Consider the following 22,524-nt stretch of genomic DNA (forward strand, 5'->3'; position numbering starts at 1 on the left):
GGTGAATTGAATATGTGGACAAACGATGGAATCCAATATCTATAAATTACGTGGTTTTAAGGAATTTTTAATTTGTGAAATGAAGTGTATTTGATGTCAGTCAATCAAGGCCGGTTCTCCCCCTCTCAGGTCAATCAAGTCAAGGCAGTAGTAAGATACTCCACACCCTCTACCACCCTCACCCACCTACCTCCCTCCTCTCCCCTGTGCACGATCCTCCTCCTCTCCCCGTCCCCTCTCCGTAATCCCAGTGGCTCCGACTCCTCATTAAACACCTTGACGGCCCCCAAAAGGATATCCAGAGTCTCTGCAAATATGACTGCATCATGTGCAAAATCAAGGTTAGAGATCTTGACATTCCCAGACGATGCACCGCAGCTTGATCTCTCCGACATCCTCCCCAGAATCCAGTCCATGCAAGCGCTGAAAAGTGTGGGGGCCAGTACACACCCCTGACAAACTCCAGTAACAACTGGAAATGAGTTGGAGATGATATCACCACAATTCACAGCACTCTCAGTACCAGAGTATAGTTCACACATCAGATCGATCAGTTTTGGTGGCACCTCACGAAGACCAAGAATACTCCAGAGGGAATCCCGATTCACTTAATCGAACGCTTTACAAAGATCAACATAGACTGCAAGCAGCCGCTGCTGAAACTCTCATCTGTGTTCAATGAAGACCCGAAGAGTAAGGATACGGTCAATCGTTGACCTCTATGCTGTAAAGCCTGACTGCTCTAGATGCTGGTGCTCAAGCAGATGGTGGCGAACCCTATCAAGAATTATCCGAGCAAAGACCTTGCCCGGCACTGAGAGCAGCGTCACCCCTCGGTAGTTGTTGCAGTCTTGGCATGATAACTTAATTAACTTCAATTTTTTTTTTTGCATTTCTACATGTTTTCAGTGATTTCCAACCCCCCCCCCCACCCCAAAAATCACCCTTCCCTTTCCAGAGAGGGATAACAAGGCCCCTCTTCCAATCAGTTGAGATGATGCCTGTGTTCCAGGCAGAGCACAAAACTGCATGCAACGACACGAGTGCAGCATTTCCACCAGCCTGTGTTTCCACAAACGAAGGTGGATCACAGTTGATTGGAGGAGCAGCAATAGGGATTGTAACACCCCTGACATCCAACTAGACAGCTGGGGGATCAGCCTGGTACAACAGCTCAAAGTAACCGGCCCAGCGGGCCTTCACTTCAGACTCCTCTGTCAAGAGCCCACCTCCATCCACTTTAACTGCAGTTCACCGAGGGATGGGCTTGGAGGAACGCAATGTGCTAATTCCCCTGTAAGCAGGACGAGAATCACTTGACCACAGGAGATGCTCTACCCCCTCACAGATTCCTTGCACATAGGCCACCTTGTCCACCCTGAGCACACGTACAGTTTTACGCTTCAGCTCCCTGAACAGCTCAGCTCTGCCATTAAGCTTGGCCCTGCAACTCTGGTCAATGGTATCCAGTGTCCCTTGAGAGACAAAATTCTTCTTCACCCTCCAGTGAGTTCCAAGACATCCACCGGCGACATCAAGGACGGTGATCTTGAAGGCATTCCACAACTCTTTGGAATCCCCAAAGCACCCAGGCCCCCCCAAATCCCCACCTAACCTGTTCGCAAACTCCTCGGCTACACCCTTATCCTTGATGTTGCCAACATCCAGCCTTGCTGGGATGGTACCATTCTCCTGGATTTAAGGTGGAACTTCAGAGTTGCTACAACAAGCCGGTGATCAGTATTGAACAACTGAGCACTCTGGTAAACCCTGCAATTCTGGATCATTCTCCAGCGACCATGGATGAGCACATGGTCAATCTCCTTTGCCACACCGCCAGCGTTGGAATACCAAGTCCAGCGATGAGCTTGTGGGCGCTGAAACCATGAACCAGCCACCCAAAGTCCATGACTTCTTGCAAAGTCAAGGAACTTAGTGCTATTCCGGTTCATATTTCCTGACCCATGGGGACCAACACACGTCTCATAACCGTCCCTATCAGTTCCAGTCAATGCATTCAAATCTCCCAAGACTAGAAGTGTATCTCGTCTGGGGCAATGATCAACCACAGACTCAAGCGTGGCATAGAATGCATCCTTCACGGTGAGATTACTCACCTCAGTCGGAGCATAGACAGAGACCAGGGAAACGACACCCCAGAAGTGATGAATCCTTTGTCTCATAATACACTGGTTGAACGGTGTTACCTCAATTATCATTGGAGTCAGCTTATTGGACACAGCTATAGCAACTCCTTGGGCATGGTAACCATCAGAGCAACCAGACCAATAGTAGGTGTAATCACTCACCATGATCTCGCCACTATCCGGTCTCGGAACCTCAGAGAGTGCTGCAATACCAATGTTCAAATGCTTGAGCTCGGGTGATAACAGACAGGTGATTATCCTCTCTTCGAGATAGGACATTCCAGGCACCCACCCGAAGGGATCACTGCAGGTTAACTGAAGGAGACCGCCGTCTGTGGACGACACCTCAACACCACTCCACCACACACCACCGCAATCTCACCCTGGAGGTTTACCCTGTGGTTTTCCTCCTCATCAAGGAATGGGGGTCCCAAAGGCTTTGCCCCAATCCTGTCACCAGTGAGCTGCCCTGCGGAGGGCAGCAGCAGAGGAGGTACTCCCACGGAGTGAGTTTTCAGGTTTCCTTACATTTGTGGGTTTTGCGGAATGAATTGTTTTATGGTGGCCGGAGTGCAAATCCTTCGACCAACCTCCTACCGGCCTATGCAGCCGCGCCTACACAGCAACGTGTCATGTCATTGGATGGTAAATAAATGTCCGCAGCAACGTGTCCTGTCATTGGTTTGGTAAATAAATGGCCATAACTTGGGAAGCACTTGTCCGATTTAATCTCAAACCTTGAAAAGGCACATCCTCAGGTCCCCAACAATATACCTGGCAAGTTTCAATTCGATCGGACCAGCGGTTGTCGAGAAACAGCGGTCACAGACACACACACACACACACACACACACACACACACACACACACACACACACACACACATTGCTGGAATTATAGATAGATTGGGGATAAGAGTTTCTGGTAACCCGACCGACCCGAATATTTTTAATTTTTTGCAAGGGTCGACTTCTGGGCGGCCATTTTAAATCCGCGATGCATGGCATGTCTCTGTGACATTATTGACTGCTGTGGTCTCGACAGACAAAATCAGCGGCTGTTTAATTCAGTTCAGGGGGTGAGAAAGTTTTGTCGATGTGGAAGAAGAAAGAAGCCGTCTCCAGTTTATAGGCTTTAATTCACTCGATCGAGGCAGCCACGACAAATACAATCAAGACACATTAATAATGAATCGGACATGACAAAGCAAAAGTAAAGTACCACATGACTCCAATGATTCAGTGAAGTCCTCCCGTATTGCATTACAAACAAGGACATGTGCTCCAACCCGGGCCCCCAACTTCAATCCTGTTTTACTACTTCCTCCGGAAGCCGAGCTCGCCTCGCGAAAGTCAGCATCTTCTTCTTCAGTTTCCTCACACAGCCATGATCCTCAACGAAGTTCGGCCATGGAAAGGCGGTGACAGGAGTTTGTGTATTGATCGGTGATTAATTGCCTTGCCTTGAAGGGACGAGCCTTTGAATGAGACATTAAAGAATGCAGGTGTGAGGAGGGACAAGAAGAGGCAGTCATCGGTTACTTTGCTGTGTACATTGTGGCAGAGTGCTGTGTTTATCATTTTTACTTTACCTGTGAAACAAACGCAGGTTTGGACGACACAACAGCCGACTGGTTTGAACATCAATTGGTTTATAAGCCTGAAGGTTTTGTGACGGCCATCTTTTGGGAATTATGGACATGTTATGCTGTTTAGATATTTACCTCCGCCACCGAAGGTGAAGGAGGTTATAATGTTTTCACCCCTCTCTGTCTGTCTGTCTGTCTGTCTGTCTGTCTGTCTGTTTATCGCCGACAGGTCACAATTTTAAACCGATCTTGGCGAAACTTCACATTGTAGAGTTTGTCATAATATAAGGAAGAAGCCTATTGTCTGTAAGGTCAAAAAGGCCAAAGGTCAACAACCCAGGTGAGATTTCTAAAATTCACAATTTTCATCCGATTAACTTGAAATTTGAAGAGGATTTATATTTCAGGTCAATTAATTCAACCACCAATTATTTTTTTGGTCAAATTTGTTTTATGAAATTTTGCAGGTTTCGTGCTCTGCACGACGACGTCTTCTTCGTGTTTGTTTGTTTGTCTGTTTGGTCTGTCTGTCTGTCTGTCTGTCTGTCTGTGTGCAGGATATCTCAAAAATTTGTGGAAGGATCTGGATGAAATTTGGTGGGCAGGTTGGGTGTGTGACAAGGATGAACTGATTAGATTTTGGTGAAGATCCAGATCCTGATCCAACTACTACAATTTTGAGTGATTCTTCACCAATGAGAACCATTGAGCGATTGCGCCAAAATTGATATATAGCACGATATCTCAAAAAGTTATGGACGGGTTTGGACGAAACTTGGTGGACAAGCTGGGTGTGTGACGTGGAACAATTGATTCGATTTTGGTGAAGATCCAAAGCCGGATCGGGATACAAGAATTTTTTTATTTTTTCAAGTGATTCTTCACCATTGAGAGACGGGGCCAAAAGCAATAAACCTACAGCATGATATTTCAAAAATGTATTGAGCCCGATATGTTCTCGTGGATCAGGCATTATGTGGTGGAGGTTTGTGCTCTACCGAGTGCCCTTCTAATTTGAGATGTTCTAATTATCCTAGTGGAGGTGTTGGTGAAGTCTGAAAGTGTTGCTTACCTTATCTTACTGCACTTCTTCCCCTTCCCAACTCCTCAAAAAGCCCGTGTCTCCACTATGGTCTGAAAGGTGGGCAGGTGGTGGCTTATCTGTTATTTTCCTCATTCCTCTTTTCCTTTTCCATTTCCTGTCTCATAACCTTTTTCCTTCAAATTATCACCCCCCCCCCTTCTCCTGCTCCCCCACATTAGAGAGTTCAGTTTGGTGCCAGTGAGATTGGCCGATTGGCTTTTTCCTTTGCTTCACTGTTACCGCAAGCAGACTGGTGTTTTCTGAAATAAACATTGAAGAAAAGTCATGGATATCAAAATGGTTTATATTTGAAATTGATTGTTTTGTTTTGCAAAATGTTTCATCGCTACATTGATGCAGCCAATACTACGCAAACTATCATCAGTCATTTTTAGGTCATCTCATTTAGATTCTCGAAGAGATGAACTTATAAAATGAGTCGTGATGTCTGGATGGATGTCCATCCATCCGTCCGTCTGTCTGATCATCTGTTAACTTTTTGCTATTTTTACAACTCCTCCCTTATCACCTGGCTAATTGGTCTGAAACTTGACACATGAATACAACACAGCAGCCCCCACAATTGTTCTGACTTCAATTTTTATATTTCATTTCATGGGGGCTCCCAAGGGGTGAGTTAACCCCTGAAACTTCGGATCCCTATTTTTGCTACTCCTCCATTATCATCCAGCTGATTGTTCTGAAACAATGCATGAGTACAAGACGGTAGCCTGCACAATCACTCGGGCTTCGATTTATTTTTTTGATATCGGATCATGGGGGCTCCCAGGACGGGGGTACCCCCTGAAACTTCGGATCCCGACTCGTCCCTTATTCACCAACCTATTGCTCTGAATCCTGATACAGCCCTTCTTCTCTCTGGCCCACAGGATACTCGGTCTTCGTGTTTTCGATTTTGGATTAAGGTGTTCCCAGGGAGGTTCCCCCAAATCTCACCCTGCAACTTTTGGTACCAGGAGATCGAGTCAGCGTGGGTTTCAAGAGATGACCATCAGCCCACTTGGGGCTATTTATTCTTTGCCCAATTCTGTTGTATATTTTGTCAATCTCGAATAATTTGGTTAAATATCATCAACTGATCATTCAAAATTTATCCTTCCTTTAAAGAACTCAAAGTGGATTGTGAGTACTCCATTTGTGCACTGATGACCTGTGAGTTGCATGAATAGGATTGCCATGCCTCATATTGTTACGAATCTGGCAGCCATTTGCACACAAACAGACAGCAGTCCCCGCAGTTCAGTTATTTCGATAAGTATGTGTTTATCGTCAGCGTCCTGTCCCTTATGTCTAATGGGAATTTCATGTGTGCGCTGCGGGTTTATTTTTTTAGTCAGGCTTTTTACAACAACAACAACACCAACAACAACAACAGCGGAACCGTCCCTCACTCAACCGGTCGCCGTTGCGCACGTGCTTCTGGCTGCGGACGTTGGTGGGACCCCTCGCTCCAGAGCCGACTCCGCCCACGAGGACAAGGGCGCGCCCTTCGTCCAATCAGGAGGCTCATCGCCTCAGATCGAAACTCCACCCACCCACCTACCGTGGGCCTGTCCAATGAGGGACGGCCAGCAAATCACGCGACGCAACCGTCCAATCAGGAGGCGAGTGGTGAGGAAAGAAATTCCTCCTACCTCAGGAGAGAATAGTGATCGGCGCGTTCTGCCTGGCTGTCTGGGTCTGCCTCGCCTGGTGTCATCTGATCCGTGGAAGCTTTTTCAGCCTTGATCACCTCGTCGTCTCTCGCCTCGTCCACCTTCGTGCTGGTTGGCGTCCGTCACTCTATCCCTCGTCCCTGGTGCTTGGTGCTGCGTTGAGGCGGTGGTTTCGAGTCCCGCCACCAGACAAGCTCGACCAGACCACACGAGGCGGACAGGTGCAAGTGTCCTCAGCTCTTGCCCTCAGCTTGCCTTCCCTCCCGAGCTGAAGGGCCAAATAAAGGCCACCTTTTATTTTGGGTGTGTGCGTGTGTGTCTGTGGGCCGTCTATAAGTAGCAATTGTTTAAGTGCCTTGTACATTACTTGCATTCCTTCTTATAGTCGTGATAACTCTGCTCTCTGTGCTCCCCTGCCCCATTATAAATAAACCCCCAATTGTTCAATGTACCAGCTCGTTGTTGTGCTTTCTATTATTGACCCAGCACGGTTCGTGCTTGAGAACCAGTAAGCGGATTGGGCTGAAAGTTGTCGTTTGGACCGACGGACTTTGGTAATTCCGCTCGGTTACACCGGACCGAGGTCGCTAGAGCGACCTGGTTCGACAGAGTCTGTTGAGGGTGTGGCTTCCCTGGTAATTTGACGACGTGGGTACTTAGGTATATTGAAATTTGGCTATTAACCCTACCCCACGCCGTCAGAGAATAGGCGAGCATGGTCCTTAAGTGACCCGTGAGCTTTGGAGTTGTCTGAAGGTTACGACCTGCAATTCCGGGTGTTCGGAGGGAGACGGCTCTACTGCTCCACCTGGCGGCCGTTCCTCGCCACTGACCCCCGGCCCACAACAATATCTCATCACATTTGTGGAAATGGTTTACTGTTTGTTGCAGCAGTTACCTCTCATTTAGCTTGCAAATACAATTTTTATCGCCATTAGTGGGGTTTTCCCCCCAGATAATCTCTTTATTACCTCTGCCACTGAAGGTGAAGGAGGTTATGGTTTCACCCCTTTCTGTCTTTGTTTGTTTGTTTGTTTGTGTGCAGGATATCTTAAAAAGTTGCAGACGGATCCAGATGAAATTTTGTGGACAGGTTCGGTGTGTGACAAGGACGAATGGATTAGGTTTTGCGGAAGATTCCGGATCTGGATCCGACTAGTTGAATTTTTAAAGTGATTCTTCACCATTGAGAGATCGGGCTTAAAACAATATGTAGCACGATATCTCAAAAAAGTTGGACATGGATTCGGACAAAACTTGATGGACATGTTGGGTGTGTGACAAGGAAGAAATGATTCAATTTTGGTGAAGATCCGAATCCGGATCCAGATCTGATAATTTTTTAAAGTGATTCTTCACCATTGAGAAATTGGGCCCAAAACGATATATAGCTTGATATTTCAAAAATGTATTGGACCAGATATGTTCTCGTGGATCAGGCATTGCGTGGCGGAGGTACGCGCCCTACCGAGTGCCCTTCTAGTATTTGCTGTGATTGATTTAGTGCCCAACCCAACGTTATCAATTGACACAAGTGAAGAAGGTATAGTCCTTCGGTAGTAGCCACTCTGGGGGCAGGATATCATGCGGATAAAGAAATGCTGAAATTGTGAATGGACGTCTCCTTGAAATGTTTCAATCTAAAATTGCCTTTTATGTTTTTGCTCTTTCAATTTTGTATCTGAAAAGACTGTAAAGTCGAGAAGATGAATGCTCTTGCTCATTGTGAAACGACATTTGGTGAAGATCGTTCCTGCTGACATTACACTTTTGGGGACAATTTTTTTTTTTTTTAAATCGCCAGTCTGTTTGCATGGAAGCAATTTGGAGAAACAGCTTAATTTGCTCTAAGCCCACTGGACATGGTTAACGTGCTTTTTTTTAATGAACCTAATGATGATGGTGGATTGCTTGCAGATACAAATACTGTAGTTTGTTTCAGAAAAAAAGGGTAAAACTTTGTACCTGATCCTATTTATGAATGTATAATACGAGGCATTTGTACCCAGATCTTTGCTGACGGATTTAATCATAAGATGGCATGTTGTACTTCACAAACATTCTGCTCTCTACACTTTATCATTTGCCCGAGGTCTTCTTCCATCTTCTTGTAAGTCAACTCGCATCACCAAGCCTGGTGTTTGCTTAACGGTTAGGGTGGTGTTTTGGGATCCTAACGTCCTGAGTTCAAGGCCTGTTGGTTGCTGAATTAACACCACGGGGTTGATTCAGCCTGTCATCCTTCTGAGGTCGGTGAAATGAGTACCAGTGTGTGCTGGTAACACTGCATCGGCAGCATAGCTGTGCCCCACAATGATGCAACCAGCAGCCAAAAAAGGCGGCACACGATGGGAACTAACATCACCATCCTTGCTGCTTGTAAACTGTGTGAACAAAAATCGCTTCCACTTCTCTGCGAAGCTTGATGTTGGATGCTTTGGTTTGAAACTTCATTTACAACGAGTGCAATGAACCATTTTTAATTATTCTCTCGGGTTTCAACATCAGCATAATGCATATAATTAAGTTCTTTAAACTTTCTTTGTATAATAAGTGCTACCACCGGGTGGTGCTATACGATGCATACACATTTACGTAGAGAGAATTGGGGTCTTCCTCCCACCCTGAACTCCCTCCGCCAGATATGCGACTCAGACAGAAACCATACTTGGGGTACCTTTTAAGTAACATGCAAAATTTAGTTGGATTTGGTTCAGTCGTTTTTTTTTTTTAAGTTTTTTTTTTAAGCATATCTTCTCATCGACATTAAAAAAGGCTGTGTGTGTGTGTCCTCCATAACTACAAAACCATAAAACCGAGCTGCCTGAAACTTTGCATGGATACTAAGAAATCTCCAAGGAAGTGCGAGAGTGAAAATTGGGTGTTTGAATTAATTAAAACTTCCCGTTTGAAGATAATTTACGGTCTTATTTAATTATATCCTTCATCAGGTGATCCTTGGCCACCTCGCTGTCTGGGGTCTAAAGGCATTTCCTGGGTGACCCCGCTGGGGTCTCAAGCCGCCATGTTTTTTTTGGCCTGCTCAACCTGACCTTGACGTGGAACAGGCCGCAACGATTTCTCAACAATAAAGTTTCTTTTTCACTTTCCTCACTCGTATTGAATGCCTGTTCATCAAAACTATGGATTGCTGTACACATCACTTTTGTGAGTACTATAAGTTTTCAAATTAGGAGCTTGGAGCGATTTCATGCATTATCTGAGACAATTTTCCACGATCTACTCTCACGGACTAATTAAAGTACATCATCAAAATATTATTTCGCTTTTTAGGATCGGATATCGTCTGGACTAAATAAGGTTCGAAATATATTGTGAAATCTGATAATTTAAATAAATAACGAGTCTTGTAACTAAGCCGATTATAGCTATTTACTTGAAGCAACCAAGGCTATGTTTCCTCCTCCGTACATACACAAGAAAATGTGTAATTTCCAAAGCATTAAACTAATCTTTTTCTACTGTTTGGAGAATTGAATTGAGTAAACAAAAAATTTAGGAATGTAACAGAATTAACCAGCTTCATTGCGCTGCATGATTTAATGCATTTACTGATAGACCTCACACCCTGTTCCCCAGAGGGACTGCCTTTCCATAGCATCTGCCAAATCTGTTTCTATATTTTCGGAGGTTGTGCGAGGTGCTCTGCAGGAAATTAAAACAAATCTGGTGAAAAACGGACATTTCACAAAAAAGTTAAAACGTTTGCATGGACCCCGAACCGATGTACCACACGACACATGCACAGACGTGCAGGCAAAATGGCGGATTTTTTGCAGCTTATTTCACGGGCGATTGAACTTTGAAATATTTCCAGGGTTGTTCTGCATTAAGCAGCAATTATTTTATGGATAAAGTCATTTTTTGAAAGAATTCATTAAATTCCATGAACTGCTGTGTGCGTGGTGAATATGGATGTTAAAGTTAAAGGTATCCTCTATGGTATGCAGTGACAGCCTGGCCAACTGTTCCTCATCAACAATTTAATTGGAGTGCTTGCATGAGTGCTTAACCACTTGCCAAGCACCCATTGTCGATAGCCGTACCGCACAGCATCCTTCTGAGTGAACCGTTCACTCTCGGCAGACGCTTTTGCCACGCCACATCACCCTGAGCGAGTGGTTCGTGCTCCGTCACCCTGAGCGAGTGGTTCGTGCTCCGTTACCCTGAGCGAGTGGTTCGTGCTCCGTTACCCTGAGCGAGTGGTTCGTGCTCCGTCACCCTGAGCGAGTGGTTCGTGCTCCGTCACCCTGAGCGAGTGGTTCGTGCTCCGTCACCCTGAGCGAGTGGTTCGTGCTCCGTCACCCTGAGCGAGTGGTTCGTGCTCCGTCACCCTGAGCGAGTGGTTCGTGCTCCGTCACCCTGAGCGAGTGGTTCGTGCTCTGTCACCCTGAGCGAGTGGTTCGTGCTCCGTCACCCTGAGCGAGTGGTTCATGCTCCGTCACCCTGAGCGAGTGGTTCATGCTCCGTCACCCTGAGCGAGTGGTTCATGCTCAGTCACCCTGAGTGAGTGCTTGTGGAATAACACCCGATTTCTGAGCCGATTGCAGAATTAACATGTTTCTTAATTACTGAGCCAAATTTTTTTTCCACCTGTCACGCAACTGTACATAAAGATTCATGTTTGTGAACATATCCCTGAAACTTCTATATAAATGCAACGTTGTTTTTCAGTGAAAGCTACTCAAGGTTTCTGGGTTGTATACAGTACATACTCTAGGTGGTAATCACACTGACTCCAACCTACAGATTCCCGAAAAATTGCTGATGTCGGCCAAGTGTGTGTGTGTGTGTGTGTGTGTGTGTGTGTGTGTGTGTGTGTGTGTGTGTGTGTGTGTGTGTGTGTGTGTGTGTGTGTGTGTGTGTGTGTGTGTGTGTGTGTGTTTTGTTCATAAAGCATAACATTATTTCTGCTAATCCCTGAAAAATTGCTGATGTCAGCCAAGTGTGTGTGTGTGTGTGTGTGTGTGTGTGTTTTTTGTTCATAAAGCATAACATTATTTCTGCTAATTCCCCTACCCGTGTCTCTCTGTCTCTCTGTCTCTCTGTCTCTCTGTCTCTCTGTCTCTCTGTCTCTCTGTCTCTCTGTCTCTCTGTCTCTCTGTCTCTGTGTCTCTCTGTCTCTCTGTCTCTCTGTCTCTGTCTCTGTCTCTGTGTCTCTGTGTCTCTGTCTCTGTCTCTCTCTCTGTGTGTTGTCCCTACCTTACTCTACCCCTTCTGGAGCTCTACAAACACCTTGACAGGAGTTTGTCTCCAGACCGTGTTTATGGTATGACTGGTAGAAAATGGATTTCAGACATTATTTTGTTTCAATCTTCACTGTTATTCTCTGCAGAATCATTTTGATGAGGCGGTATGAATCGTAATTTATGCTCCACCGCACGTCTGCCTTCCCTTCCTCTCACCTCACACTGTCTTTCCTTTCCCCCTCCCTCCTCTCTCCTTTCTCTCCACCTCTTCACTCTCCCCACGCTCTCTCCCCCATCCATCTCTCTCTTCCCCACTCTTTTTCTCCCTCCCCCCTTTAGTATTATGGTCAGCGAAGCAACACGTGGTATTTGCTAGTATACTAAGAAGTGTGTGTCCTCCATAACTCCAAAACCATAAAACCTTGCAGGCAGAAACGTTGCTTGCACACTAAGCGGACTCTAAGGAAGTGCATGAGTTAAAATTGTGTGTTTTGGTTCATTTAAACGCCCCTTTTGAAGACAATTCACGGCCTTATTTAATTATATCACTCACTCAATCTGTCAACTTCCTGACCCGGATCACAGACAATGGTACTCCATCTCTTCTGGATTTGATTTTGATCAATTTCCCAAAAAGTGTGTGCTGTTCTTCTTTTGCTCCAATCAGTTCATCTGACCATATGCTTGTTAAAGTGGTCATCTCTCTGGCTGTTATTAGAGAACCACCTCAGCGCTGATGAGTCTGGAACTTCACCCAGGCCGACTGACACAGTCTTCATGCAGCCATCAAACTTCGAGACTCGTCTCCCATTTCTACTTTCTCCGACATCAACTCATCCTGGGAATTCCTTCAAAGAAATCTCATACACAGTGTTTATCCCATTTCATCTTCAGTTGTCCTACCCTTCTTCCCACCCATGGTACACTGAAGCTTGTGGGTGAGGTGGTTGTCCTGAAACAACTTGCCTTTGCCTCATGGAAGGCAAATCATACTCAAGGTAATCTCAGTTCCTTCCACAAAGCTCAGAACAAGTGTGTGTCTACCCTGAAGAGAGCCAGGAAACAACAATTTTCTCATCTCAGGTCTAAACTCTCAAACCTGTCTCCCTCCTCCAAATCCAAGCAGCATCTAGTTGTCACTCTACCCAGGATATGCTGCTTCTGCTGTCCCAACAATGGATGGAGATCCTCAATCCCAGACTTGAAATCAGAGCCATATCCCAATTTCCATATCACGTGCTTTTGACATGGTCTGGCACCCTGCCCTGCTCACCAAACTCTCTTCCAATGGTATCCAAGGCCATCTCCACTCATGGCTCGCAGACTTCCTCTCCTGTCGTAGCCAACGTGTAGCCCGAAATGGAGTTCTCTCACACCCTCTTCCTGTCCAGACTGAAGTCCCTCAAGGCAGTGTTCTGGGCCCTGTTCTTTTTCTGGTTTTCATCAATGATCTCTCCGACTCTGGAAAATCCTCTTTATCTCTTTGCCGATGACTCTACTCTCTGCAGTACCATCTGTCATCCCTCAAACTGGCATGCAGCAGCTTCGTTGCTCTCTGCAGATCTGGATAAATTACAAGCTGGTTCAACACGTGGAGCATGTCTTTCAATCCTGACAAATCTCACACTCTCACTACGTCTCTCCGAAAGGACCGTTTAGAAATGCTGCCCCCCCCATCCCCCCATCTACCTTCTCAACAATCTTCTGTAAGAAGTCCTTTCATTTAAGCTTCTGGGTCTCACTATCTGCCATGATCTTTCTTGGGAAAGCCACAGTTCAAACCGGCCTCCAAAGCCAGTCGCCGAATGGGCATCCTCCGTCATGCAAATTTCTTCCTCGGCCCACCTGAGCTCCTGAACACATACAAAGCTTTCGTCCACATCCTGATGGAGTACTGCTCTCCCCTCTGGGCTTGTGCTCCTGCCTCTCATTATTCTCGGCTTCACGCTGTGAAAACCAAGGCATATAGGATCATTGGTATCTCCTGTGGTGAGGCTGTCTTTGGGCCTCTCACTCTCTTTCTGCAGGCAGGTTGGTGGCTTTCTGTCTTATATCATCTCCTCTCCGGTCTTGCCCCCCCCCCGATCTGTCTGTGATAGCCCCCGCTCCCCCCCCCCCATATTTCCGCAGGGTGCTCAAGGTCCTCCAGCAACGCCCTTCCGGTAAAACTACCAAAATCACGAATCACTGCTCACCTTAAAGCTTTCATTCCTGTTTTTTCCCCGTCTTTGGAATAAACTCCCACACTCGCGTCAATCCCATTCTTCCCTCCAGGTCTTCAAAACAGCTGTTCACCACCACCATTTATCTTCCCACATACAAAACCACGATCTTTTTTTACCCACGTTAATCCACCCCAAACCCACTTCCTTAAAATTCCCTTCCTTCCTTCCCAAAAGTTCCCTGTCATGTAAGGTCCTGAAAGTCCCTGTGGTGTCCATCTTGTACACCCATGTTCCCTGCCCCAACTCTCCCTTCCACAGATCTCCTAATGTCTCTGTTTCCCACTGTTTTGTCCTTCCCTCTCCCACCCCTCTTGTTTCCTGCCCCCGCTGTTGTGCATTGTGCGCTCTCATACGAGCCTCAACAATGGATACAAAAAAAGACACAAGTCTGCTTCTGGTGTATGTTCCCCCTCAAATGGCTTTACAGCTGACACTGTACGTGCAAAGGCTGAACGCTTAAACTGTGTTTGCTTCGAAATGTTGTGTCCCAAACCCATCTCTTTCTGTACCCACCTTACCCAGTCCCACCCAGCTGTTCCTGGAGTCTCCTTTTCTCCGGATAAAGTGAAGAGCTTGCTGTCAAACCTTGACTCAGATTCTGAAACCGGTCCAGACGGCATCAGCCCACGTGTCCTAAAAACCTGCTCCTCTGCTCTTGCTCACCATCTCTCTGTTCTATTCACCCTCTCATTTGCTCAAGGTCATCTGCCATGTGCTTGGAAATCAGCAAACATGACCACTCTGCATAAAAAAGGTGCAAAAGCAGATCCCTGAAACGACAGACCAATCAGCCTTCTCCCAATTCTCCCTGTTCTTTTTCTGGTTTTCGTCAATGATCTCTCGGGAAAATCCTCTTTTTCTCTTTGCTGATGACTCCACCCTCTGCCGTTCCATTTGTTATCCCTCAGATTGGCAAGCAGCAGCCTCATCACTCCCTGCAGATCTGGATAAAATTGCAAGCTGGTCGAACATGTGGAACATGTCTTTCAATCCTGACAAATCACACACTCTCACTGTGTCTCTCTGAAAGGACTGTCTGGAACCCCCCCCCTGCCCCCCCTCCTCACCCATCAACTTTATCAACAATCCTCTTGAAGAAGTCCTTTCATTCAAGCTTCTGCGTCGCACTATCTGCCGTGATCTTTCCTGGGAAAGCCACATTTCCAAGCTGGCCTCCAAAGCCAGTCACCGACTTGGCATCCTCCATCGTGCAAAGGCCTTCCTTGGCACACCTGAACTCCTATCCACCTACTCGGACTTCATCCACAGCTTGACGGAGTACTACTTTCCCCTCTTGGCTGGCTCCCCTGCCTCACACCACATTCACCTTGATGATGTGAAAACCAAGGTCTGCAAGATCATTGGAATCTCCTATGATTAAGCTGAGTCGATGGGCCTATCACTTCCATAATCACAGACATCCTCTGGCTCTGTGTTCTACCACCTCTTTTCTGTCTTTGCACCCTCTCTTCCCCACAGTTTCTGCTGGGCACACATGGTCCACCATCAACCCCTTCTAGCAAAACCCCCCAAAACCCAGAATTTCTGCTCACCACTCATTCTTTCATCTTTTCCCCCACCTGTGGAACCAACTTACGCATTCTCTTCAATCTCATTCTTCCCTCCAGGGCTTTAAGAGACAGCTGTTCACCACCATCTCAGATCATTCCCCATCCAAAATCAACATTTTCTATCCCCATTAACCCTCCCTGAGCCCACCTTCGTCCAAGTTTCCAGTTTTCCTTCCTGAGAACTTGTGGCTCTATCCATCTTACCACCCTTCGTGTCTCCCCTTAGCCCTTATTCTTCCTCACATCGCTTGTTTCTTCAAGTCTCCCTCTATTTTGTCCTTCATCCCTGCTGTTGGTGTGTTCCCCCTTCTCTTTCTACTATTATGTCCTGATCCATTCTATGTTCTCGCTCCCCCCACCAACCTTGACATTGTATACAAAAAGTCCCCAGAACACTTAGCGATGGGCATGAGCCCCCCCCCCCACATGACTATTTTACCTCTATGGAGGGATTACCACCGAGCCATCATCATCTTGGATGAGTCTATGAATCTCAGGCCTTTGAGGAATGAAAGATTTAACACCGAGAACACACAGAAGATCTCTCCATCGAAACAAAGCTAGTTATGGTAAGTGATGTATCAACCTCAATGATGTATAAAATGGATGTTCACACAGATCAACAGGCAGGGACAACTCTCTCTAAAATAAGGATTGGAACCCAACTCCACAGCACCTGATATTGATTCCGCTTGGGAATTCTTTCACGAAAGCCAACTTTTTCCTCACACACCAGTTTATCTCATCCCATCTGTGGCTTTCCTATCCATCCTCTCGACACTGGTGGACTGAATCCTGAAGGGAGGTGGTTGCAGTCAAGCAGCTTGTTTTCTCAGTTTTGAAAGTCAATCCTACTGAGGGTAACTTTCATTCATTCTGTATGGCTCGCAACAACTGTGTCCATCCTGAGGAAAGCCAGAGGACATCTTACAAATCTCAAGGCCTAACTTTCCAGGCTTCTTCCTCCATGTCATGGTGGCACTTTGTCAAGTCTATCACTGGCATATGCTCCCACTCCAACCCATCCCTCAACTCAAGTGCCTTGACTGCAGATTCTGCCAGAGATGAGGCAGAGAGGCTAAATTCTGTCTATCTCCAGACCTGGTGTACCCAACCCACCTCGTTCTGTCCCCATCTTACTCTGACGTAGCCAGTGTCTGATGGAGTCCATGTCCTTCTCACCCAACAAGGTAGAAAAGTTCCATGCAGCCTTGACCCTGCTTTGGCAATGGACCCAGATGGCATCACTGCCCATGTACTCAAATCAGAATCTGCAATTATTTCTTCCCATCCATCTGCTCTATTCAGTCTGTCCTTTTCCATTGGCCACCTCACTTCTGCATGGGAGCCAGCAAACACTACTGCCATCCACAAGAAGGGTACAAAAACAGACCCCAACAATGATAGGCCAGTGAGCTTGCTTCAAATAATAAGCAGTCATGGAATCCATCAATCCTTGTGATGTCAATTCTTTCCTGTTTTCAAACAACCTTCCTGGTTATTCAACTCTGGACTTGCTCCTGCTCCTCTCTCTCTCTGGAATAGTTAGAGGCCCTCAATCTTAATTAAGAGGTTATAACCATCTCCCTGGACATTTCTCAGGTATTCGACATGGTCTACTTTGCTTGCCAAGCTCTCTGCCTGTAGCATAGAGGACTGTCTTCATTCGGGGGTTTCTGACTTCCTCCACTCAAGCAGTCAACATGTTGCCATCAGTTGAATTCTCTCCTCCCCTTTTCTGTGGAGGCTGGAGTTCCCAAAGTCAGTGTTTGGATCCAGTCTTGTTCCTCATCGATATTAAAGACCTCTCAATTGCTCTGGAAAACCCTCTCCCTCTTTGCAAATGACTCCACATTGTGTCAAACAGTACCCTATCCCTCTGCTAGGTAGAGAGCAGCTGCATTTCTCTCTGCAGATCTGAAAATGATTGGACTCTGGTCTGATAAATGGAACATGTCGTTAAATCCTGGAAATCCCACAGTCTCATCCTATCGCTCCGGAAGGATCGTCGGACAAACCCACCTATCTATTTCCTTGATGATCCACTGAAAGAGGTTCATTCTGTTGAATCTAGACCTCACCATCAGCCATGACCTTTCCTGGACCCACCACATAGCAAAGCTGACCTCTAAAGCCAGCTGCAGACTAAACATCATCCATCGATCTATAGTCTTTCCTTGAAAAATAAAACCAATCGCAGTCTCCAAGACCTTTCTCCAGAGCTCAATGGAGTACTGCTTTCTGCTATGGGCTGGCACTCCGGCATCACTTCTGTCTCTCCTGAATTCTGTGGTAGCTATATCGCTGAACATTATTGAAATCTCCCTTGATGAGGTTGAAGCACACGGTCTGTTGCTTTCACATTGCAGGTAGTTCAGTGGTCTCTTGTTTTTTTTTTTTTTCACTGAATATTCTCCAATCTCTCTCTCTCTCTCTCTGTCTCTGTCTCTGTCTGTCCTACAACTTCAAGATACCCATGATCTTCCAGTAACTCCCTCCTTGATGAACTTCGAGAATGCAGGCTGACTGCACACCTCAACTCCTTTATTCTTTGTCTCTTTCAGAATGCAGACTTTGCTTTGCTTCATCTAGATCGGACTTTGCAGATCGGACTTTGCTTCTTCTATAAACTTCGAGAATGCATGCTGACTGCACACCTCAACTCCTTTATTCTTTGCTTCTCCAATCAATGGAACTGCTTTCTCAAGGCTATTCTTTCCTTCTCTTCCCTCCAGGGCTTTAAATAATCAGTGCACTGCCACCTCATGTTACACCCCATATCCTTACCCTTGATGCTTGCATAGATTGGGCAAAAGATTGGCAGATGAAATTTAACATGAGCAAGTGTTTTGTGACTGTGAGCGAGGCAGTTATATCCCTGTGTGTCGTAAGAGGCGACCAGGGTTGGTGTCAGGAAGGGCATCCGACCATAAAGCATTGCCTCAAGAAAAGCTAACCCCTGCATAGCAGGGAAAATGGCTGTAAAAACGGCTAAAGAAGAAATGTAAGATGTTGGGGATAGGAAAGAACAATGAAAATAGAGATTACAGGATGCAATGGGTAATTTTGGAGCTTGTCACACAGGAGAGGGATCTGGGGGTGGTAATAGATAAGGGAGGTAAGCAGGCAGCACAGTACCAGGCAGCTATAGGTAACACAAATAGGGTTTTAGGTTGTATTCGGGGGGGGGGGGATCATTTATAAATCAAAAGAGGTGGTGGTGTCATTGTACAGGAACTTAGTGAGGGCCACATCGAGAATATTGTGTGCAGTTTTGGTCACCACAATTCTGGAAGGACATTGATGCCATAGAGGGGGTTCAGGGGCAAGGCTACTGGATTGATTCCGGGCTCAGCTGGACTCGGCTATGAGGAGCGGCTGAAGGAGACAGAGCTTTATACACTAGAAAGGAGACTGTTAAGAATTAAGATAATGAAACATGTAGATAAAATAAGTGCAGATGAATTATTCAACAGAGGAGACAGTGATAGGACCAGTGGCCATAGCCTGAGAGTAAAGAAGAGGAGAGCTCAGACTGTAGTAAGGCAGGGGACTTTTACTCAAAGTAGTTGATGCATGGAATGGTCTCCCTGGAAAGGTTGTGGCAGCAGAAACAGGAGATAAGTTTAAATTACAATTAGATGGGTACCTGGAAGTTGTGGAGATATAGGGGTATGGGGATGTTGATCGGACTTTTCGGTAGTTTGAGCATTGATGGGTGATTGTGTGCATGTGTACGGAGTGCTGTTGGTGGGGTCTCGTCAAGGGGTGTTGTGTGGTTGATGTGTGTTTTTACCAAGCCCATGCCCCCTCCCCTGAGGGGAAGGGGGAAAAAATACAAAAACTTCAAAAACTTTTGAAAAAAACAATTATTTCATAAATTAACAACTTTTTGTTTGCATTTTCTTCCTTGGATCTTGTGTAGATACATAGTATGGTGTCCATGCAGGCATGATGGGCTGAATGGCCTCCACCCGTGTTAGATTTCCTTTTATTTCCTTGTATATGAAACTCAGCTATATTGCACTTGGTATACATGACTGGATCACAAAACTTTTTAGCTCAAGAGTGAAAATGTACATACATTATCACCTGTTATTGTTCTACATTTTCAAAAAAATGCTGTGTCGACATATTCGGTGTCTCCGTGTGACTATCTTCAATTATAACCCCACAAAAGCCACTCAGAAATCAACACCTCATTCGGAAAAAATGGCGTGAAAAAAGGGAACTAAATCATGACTGCACATCTCCGAACCGCGAAGGACAACAAAATCGCATGACCACCACCATCTCTGCAACTTATCCATGGGACAGGTAATCTACTAGTTAGTGTTATATGTTATTACTCCTCGGGCTTATTCTTGAGTTCGGACAGAAGTCACAGTCACGTGACTTCGCTTGGTAACGCGACCGCCATTTTGGCAAAGGGGAAAACAAACGCAGCACCGATCACAGACGCACGCACATCGTGGTGTACTTGCTTCGCAAAGCCGAGTGATTTGTTTTTTTTCTGTCGATGTATTTCAGATAAATTGTTGATACATTGTGTTCACCCAAGTGTTTTCAATGTCATATCGATATATAGAACATTTGTGAGGTGATGCATTGGCCAGATATCGAGCCAAAATACAGTTAATTGGCCTTGGTTCTTGGCCCTACCAGTACCGCGGTGATTCGTGGATCGACAACCCGAAGGAATGGCCGAACGTGCAATACTCGGATGGATACACGTATCGAGTCAAGACACCAGGTATGTAATTCAATTTTAAACCAAGTTTTAACTGTGTATTATCAAATATTACTGTACTGGAGTGTTCATATATTATCTTGCCAAAACGAAGTTTTTGCAAGATATGTTAGTCAGCTTGTATGTTTTGTTTTATTATTATTTTTTTTGTCTGTAATCACTTATCGATCACTCTGCAGAACACAGTTATCATTGGAAATTTTTGTAACTTCGCATATCAGAGGCCTATAGAGGTCCCTTTCAGCGCATACAATTTTCAAAGTCAAAGGTCAAGATCACTTTGTCGCAAATCAGGGGAGTCGACGAAACCCTTATTTTTTGAGTAATTTTTATCGGATCGTCTTCAAACTTCATGGGAATATAATTCATGGTCTGGCGCTCAGCTGATTAATTTTTGGTGGCGATTGGCCTTGACCTTCATGGTTAGCGCTGGAGGTCGAAAGTTTTTGACCCCAAGGTCAAATTTTGAAATCTTAGGTACCATATCATATCGTGGTCTCCTCCTGTGTTGGTCTCCTGTTACATATCGTGTAATACCTCAAATTGAACACCTCGATGAGTGCTTTCTAGATATGTCAAGCTTGAGACATTATGACGTCATTTGGTGACGTTATGAGGCAAACGCATATTTTTCATGGTTACTCTGTAGAACGATTCTCATCGGAATCTCTCGTAGGCAGATATTCTTCAAGGAGTCGCTCCTGGTGGATAGCAGCTCTGTTCACCTCAGTGTGACCTTAAAGAAGTCATACATGGTCACCTTTTGGCAAGATACGGGTCACCCTGCGGGTGACATTGGTTTTTATTTCAATTATTTATGAGCTTCCAAGCTGACGTGGCTAGTTAGTAATAGTTTTAATTGACCTGCCTAGTCTGTACTATGTGCCAAGAGTCATCTGTGCTAGTTGTGGGTCACTCACTGACCCAGAAATAATGTCAATGAATGATTAAAATATTGCTCACATTCATGTTGTATAAATTCTGCCTTATCCCTGATTTTAATGATGTGTATGACTATGTCTATGAGCATTGCCGAATTTGAGTGAGCATGTGTGCCTGTGTGTCTCTACGTTTTGTAATGATGTAGCAGTGTGTGGCTATTTCTTGTGGCTCTGGAGTTGAAGCGCCTGGCCTGAGGACAAGACTGCAGTGAACTTAAAGGAAAGGCCGACACATTGTCATTGCATTTAGTTTGCAAGTCCTAGTCCTATTAATGGCAATCAAGGGCCAAGGCATTAATGTTTTTGCGTGATGTATCATTGCTTAATTGCCCTGGTACTATTTTAATAACTAACCACAGAATATATTTTTCTTTTTAATCTCAGGAGTGTTTACACATGAGGCAATGAAAAACCACCGATCACTGGAAGCCCACAAAGTTTTTGTCTCGTGGCTCGAAGCCACAGAAGTCTCCTCTCTGGTTCAGTAGCCCGACTTGGTATGACATAAAAGGAGAGTTCTGAATTTTTTTGCCTTGTTATTAGTACAACTGAAAATACAGCAACTTTTTGGCATTGTTGCAAATAATAATGTGTAATAAAGGCTATGAAAGAAACAAACTTGTAACAGGTACGAGTCGAGTGCCGTGCGATAGCACTTGCGCTACATACACCGCTGCAACACACAGCAGGGCGATCCGAGCGGACAAGGTACTTTGTTTTCCCCTTTGCCAGAGTTGCTATGCGCACATTGCATTATGGGTCGGCGAAGTTCCCGGATGTCCGACCCCGAGAATGGTTCACCCTGTTAGATGGTGTGGTATAAACAAATTTTGTATAAGCAGCTAAAACAGTGTCCTGGGACTTATGACTCACCCTGTACATTTAATAAAATAAAACATCCTCTCGCCCTCTCATCCCTCCCTGTCTTCTCACCCTCTCCTCCCTCCCTCCCTCTCTCTTCCTTATGTTCTTGTTGGTAATGATAATATGGGGAGAAAATGGCCACCCATTCAAATGTGTACACAATGACATGCTCATAACTACTGCAGAGTAAATTCATAAGCATTTAAAAGCCATAACTTTTATTGTCGATGGTTTTTTGAACTACAAAGACTTAAAAAGACACCAAAAGAAATCCCTAAAGTACCATAACGAGAGATCGCTAAATCACAAATTTGTACTTCTCCTTCTCCTTCTCCTCCTTCTCCTCCTCCTCCTCCTCCTCCTCCTCCTCCTCCTCCTCCTCCTCCTCCTCCTTTCAAAACAACTTTTAACTGCTGAAGTCATTATGGTGATTCCAACGCGAGGAAGTTACTTTGTCTCTGGGCTCGT

General features: G+C 45.5%; 1 long non-coding RNA gene across 1 annotated transcript in view; it reads left to right on the forward strand.

Annotated features, from left to right (window-relative positions):
• LOC147026340 (uncharacterized) overlaps positions 1-21,707 on the forward strand; it is a 72,867-nt gene extending 51,160 nt beyond the window's left edge. Inside the window, exons 5-6 of the long non-coding RNA XR_015058296.1 lie at positions 20,167-20,254; positions 21,577-21,707. This is a non-coding gene — a long non-coding RNA (uncharacterized LOC147026340). The remainder of the gene's footprint in view (positions 1-20,166; positions 20,255-21,576) is intronic.
• Positions 21,708-22,524: the final 817 nt, after the last annotated feature.

This window comes from Eptatretus burgeri, chromosome 5, assembly GCF_056783735.1.
Source record: "Eptatretus burgeri isolate ZD-2024b chromosome 5, Ebu_testis_v1, whole genome shotgun sequence".
Lineage (NCBI taxonomy): Eukaryota > Metazoa > Chordata > Myxini > Myxiniformes > Myxinidae > Eptatretus > Eptatretus burgeri.